This window comes from Gossypium hirsutum, chromosome A13 (assembly GCF_007990345.1).
Source record: "Gossypium hirsutum isolate 1008001.06 chromosome A13, Gossypium_hirsutum_v2.1, whole genome shotgun sequence".
Taxonomy (NCBI): Eukaryota; Viridiplantae; Streptophyta; class Magnoliopsida; order Malvales; family Malvaceae; genus Gossypium; species Gossypium hirsutum.
In genome coordinates, this window is record NC_053436.1 from 86,648,080 (window position 1) to 86,654,074 (window position 5,995).

The following is a 5,995-nucleotide window of genomic DNA, read 5'->3' on the forward strand; positions in this document are numbered from 1 at the left end:
TTCGAATAGTTGAAGTAATGTCTTCCTTTTATATATAGCAGTATAGATTATGATAAATGTTACCTTTTATAATAATGTTTTTAAATGTTGGTATTAATCAATAAAGTAAATCAATGATTGTGTTTTAAAAATATTATTATAGATACTTATATAATATATTAATTCTTTAAATAATTAAATTTTCATTTCAATACGATAGACCTACTACATACAGAGAGAAGCTAACTTGCTATATAGGGTATTGATTCACTCTACACAAATATTCATATTTACATAAATATTTAAATTTGATTATGTTTTAGCTCAAGATTAAATTTAAATAATTTTTTGGTTAATTTAAAATAATAAATTTTAATTTTCATACAGAGTATATGTATATGATTGATTATAAATAAATTTATAAAAAAATGTTTATTAATTCTACAAACCATTTAAATCAGATATTAGAATATTCGAATTCTAACTCATTTGATGACTTGTTACATATTATGCACATTGGCAAAAGTAAAAATATGATTAAAGTATTACGAAACCTCATATACTATATTTTGGATTACATTTTAATATTTTTTTATTGAAGAAATGAATAACTTGGTCCTTTTAAGTTAAACAACCAATTTGTTAAAATTGCATAGATAAATATTTGTTTTAGTGTTTTTATGTATAAAGTATAATAAAAAGTTTAGCCCTAAACTTTTACGCTTTTATTCAATTTGACCTTTACTCTTTTATTATAAATAAATTAGAAATTTTTTAAACTAATAAAGTTAAATGGTTTAAAAGGTCTTAGTAATAAAAATTTAAAAAATTAATTAAACTACTTTAAAAATCATAAAATTTATAAAAAAATAATTATAAAATTTTTATTAAAAATAACAATAGGAACAATTGTTTTAAGAAATCTAATCCCAATTTTTTGTTTTAGAAAACTGGATTTATCCAAACATTTAAACGAACAAAATTTATATAAAAATAAATAAATAAATATCTCCACACATTATAACATCCACCAAATCCCATTAGCTTCACTCGTAGAGATAAAAGTCCATTAAAGCTAGCATTGCAACTAATTTGGTCCTTCAAATATTAAGAGTTTTAAGGAACAACTCCCAATTTCTCAAGACATGCATAATATTAGAATTTAATTCTTATAATTTTATTCTTTGAAATTAAAATAAGATCAAATATATTTAATTTATATAGAGATTAAAATAACAACTCGTGCAACATATTTTAATTTATTTTTAGGCAAGGTTGCTGTTTCTTCAATGCAAAATGTGTCAGATATATAATTCACGAAGCACGTGAAAGAAACAATCACCTTCATTATTGTGAGGACTGAGGTTGTTGGGCTTATCGCAACTTGTTTCTTGTTTTTATCTTTCATTAAAAACATCAAATTCACCTTTGGGTTTTAAATAAATTAACACATTTGTGAATTTATATAAAAATCTCAGTTAATTGTTTTATTTTATTTAAAAAATATGAAACATTGTCAATGACTCAATTTTACGTAATAACCTCAAATATAATCTAGTTGAAATTTTATATTTTCATATAAAAATAATATATATTTTATTATTTAATTTATAAAATTAAAAAGTTTTACTAATAAGATAATTTAACCTAAGCAAAACTTCCAAAGGAAAAAAAATCCAAATTTTAGAAAGGATGATTGACTCAATCAAGTAGTATAAGATTTATGTTGTGTCTATTTTTTTTTTGATACATGAAATAATTTTGACCTGATTTCTATACAATTTCTTAATATTTAAAAAAAAAAGTATTTTCCGGAGCTTTCGCCAAGTCATGGCTGCTTCTATTATTTATTGATTTCGTACTGAATATTGAAATTACATTCTTGACTTATTAATTGATACAAACAATGTGAGTAAAATATTAAACTCTTACCATATGATTTATAATTATTAATTATATTTTATGGAAACTGAAGCCAAATCTTGGTTGCCTAAAACTAGAGATTTTGTGACCAATCTCATATTTATTAATTAGGATATTAACAAAAAAGTTGCTATTTATTATTTTAATATTACAATATCCAACCCTTTTTTAATACAATAGATTAGAGTTTTATTTTAAGTATTTTTAATTCATGATATTAATATCAAATAATAATATTGAATATAATTAAAATATTATATTAATAAAAACAAAACGGTATTTAAGTCTAAATAATGAAGCTTGAATATTTTTAGTATTGTGAAAATGGTTGAATGTTGGCATGAATAGTGATAAATTTTAGATTCTATGATATATAATAAAAAAGTTTTATTTAATATTTAATAATTTAAACTAAGGTGAAAGTTTATTTTTACTTTTTTGTTGTTAGGTAAAAGTTTAATTTAATAATAATTTTAAAATATTATTATTTTTAATTACAATAACATGGTAAAGACGCGACTAGTACAATTCAAATTGCATCTGAAACAGTGAATACTCTTGATCATCAAGACATCATGTGAAATTTAAATGTTATCTTATTCTCAATTTAATAATATAATAAATAATAGGTACAATAATTTAATTTCACCATTCAACTTTAAAAAATTAATTATTTATTTCATTTTTTTCTTAAATTTACGTTTTTTTATCAAATGATGAGAAAACTGAAATTATTATGACCAAACAATAAAACTATTTGCATTAGTCCAAGAACGTCTCCACATCAATGGTTTTTATATATTATTAGAGATAAATATGATTTAAAAAGGAAAAAAAGTAAAGGATCCATGTCATGAGGGGATAGGATAAATCGAAAAATAAAGAGATATTGGGTAAATCCAGATCCAATCAGACCACAAATCTAGAATAAATAATAGAAAAGGGTGATAGTTTTGGATGTCCCACAATATCCGTAATGATGAACAAACCAAATTTAAAATAATGATGTAACTTGTAAGCAATATTTCCCTCTTTATAGGGCATCGAGAGTCTTGTGAATTTGAAAGTCAACAAAATGAAGTGGAGTTCTTATCCCTTTGCTTTGCTTAATTAATGCTTACTATTCACTAACTTTTTTTTAAATAAAAATACACATATAATTTTCTGGGTAGTGGCAGGGAGAAGCAAAGCAGGTGGTTTAGGTGGTATCTTTTCCTGTTAGCATGTCTGCCCTATAAACCAAACTTATCATATTCTGCTTTAAATTATTAAATTTATTGCACGCAATTAAAACCACAAATAAATTGTCAAATATTTAATTGACATTAATGCTATTAATATAAAAATATGTGAATTTAAATATACTAAAATATATTATTTTTTATTTAAAAAATAAAATTTTAATTCAAATTGCTTCTCCTTATAAATGTCAAATTTATTCATACACTTAAAATATATATTTATAAGTTGACTTTTGTTAGGTGAAAAATATAAGTTGATATTAAAGGTTGTTACTCAAAGTTGAATTGGCAAGCAATACCTGTGGCGTGGTGCGTATGAGTTTGAGGACGTCACCAGCCATGTTTGATGTTTGGTCACCACCTCATTTTACCCTTTTTCATCTATATTCTCTTTTGCTAAAAAAATCCCTTCAAAATAATCAATTCAACCTCAATAAAAAAAAAGTTTCCATTTTTTTCTATTTTTTAAATAAATTTTTTCAATTTTATATTATTATTATAAATTTATGCTTTTTGCCATTTTTTAATCATCGGAAATTCTATATTTTTATAATTTAAAAAAATTCTATTAAAGAAAAAATCAACAACCTTAACATGCTACATGACGGAATTAACAGTGTCAAAAGACTTTCATAAAAAGCTTAGACTTAAGGGATTTATTAATTGCTTAAATTCGGTTAAGAGTTTAATTGATTGTTTAAATTCGATCAAGGTTTAGTTGAGTGATATTTTTGATTAAGGGCTCAATTAATTATTAAATTTTCAAGAGACATTTTTTTTTACAAGAGGCCTTAGTTAAAATATTAAACGAGTCGTTTATTATTCCTTTATTTACACAAGTGCTTACGCTCCTATATACACTTGAATGAATCCTTAATAAAAAATATATAATAGAGTTTTAATTTAATTGGTATTATTGTTATAGCAACAATTTGAAAATCAAGATTATATGAGTAATAAAAATAAAAAAAGGTAAAGTTTGGAGGCTCTTTTTAATATTTTAGCCATTTGAATTGAATAGAAATATAAGAGAGATCAAGGGATTTTGTTAGCTACAAAACAAACTAAAAATCCCTTAGTGATCACAAACAGTTTGCAGCCATCTTTGAATTCAGATTCAAGTCAAAGGTGGTCCACAAAAGAAACCCTAACCCTTGGCAATCACCTCACTCCTCCAAATTCAAACGCTTATATCACAATTTTATATGGAGAGAAAAAAGAACAAAAAAAAAAACATAAATGCTATTTAAAGAAAAAAGGGTATAATTTTTGGGCCCAAAGTTGTATTTCACAATGGATCCTGAGATAAAACGTATTGAGCCCAACCTAATGCATGAGTTTGGGTTAGTAATAATGAGTTGGTGGCTAACTATTTTAATCAAATCTTAAATGTGATATATTATAATAAAAAATCCTTCATACTAATCTATTGTTATTATTATAAATGAAGAGAAAATTTATAATTTAGTTTGAATCTAAGGATTAGTTCTTTAACACTTTATAATGGATTAAAAGGATGATTTTGATTTGGAAAAGTAACATTAAACAAGCCCTTAGTTTAGCAGAATTTAATTCTTAGTTAGACTTCTCCTTTAAACAAAACTTTTTCAACTAGCAAATGCGATTAATGTTTTGATTTTTTTAACAATCATATTGTAGATTCTGATCATATCTGTTCTTTTCGAAACAATGCCTAAAACTACCCATAGCCTCTCCCCAACCCATAAATAGGAAGATAATGCACATCAGTGTACTTGAACCCACGTCCTCCTACATTGATAATAATGTCTATGCCAATCGAGCTAAGACTCAATCGACATGTTTCAAATTATTAAAAGTGATCATATTCGACAAATCTAATCAAATGAAACATAGTTAACGTATTTAGTATGCTAAAATTTGTTCACTTTCTATATTTCTCGTGATAAAAGGTGAAAAAATTATTATGGTGTTAAAGATAAAATTAAATTTTTTTATTAATAGTGAATTAAAACAAAAAAATTACATGCAAGTGAATCTCGAATAAGCTACCCTGCGCTCATCATCATGAATTTATTTTTAATGTCTCGGGTGGTGGACTACTATAAACTTGGACCTTTAAAGGAATACTAGTTGCATGGTTAGCCATTGAATCAACTACTTTGTTGCCTTTCTATATGCATGCCAAATTCTTACCTCCTAGTCACGTGCTAGTGTCACAGGACTAGAATTTTACTCTGGCAAACTGTGTGTCCTTTGGTGGTTTATTTATTTCAAATTCGCTTAAATTAACGTAACCCTCGAAAAGTGAAATTCACAAGGAAAATTCTCTAAGGCACTAAAATAAAGCGGAAGCAAATTTAAATCGTCAAAGCGAAGGAGCAACGAAAGAACAGAAAAAAAAACACAAGAAAACAATGCACACAAGGTATTTAAGTAAATGCTCTCAAATATATTCAATATGTAACACCCTTAACCTGTATCCGTCGCCGGACTAGGGTTAAGAGGTATTACCGGACAAATCGAAACTTTTCACAAATAAATTTACAAGCTTCATTTAAACATAATCATATATCATTACAGAGTCCCTTACTTAGGTCAATGAGACCTAAAACATGCTTTAGAAAGGGGTCGAGACTAAGCTGAATGCATACAAAATTTTTCGAAACTTAAACATTTTCAAAGTTATACAGGTCATACGCCCGTGTGAACAGGCTGTGTACCTCACACGGCATTAGACACGCCCATGTGTCTAGGCCATCTAAAAACAGGGCATACATACTGACTTGTCCACACTACCACAAGACACGCCCGTGTGCCATGCCGTGTGAAAATTAAGGAGGCTATTGACTTGGGTCACACGCCCGTGCTCA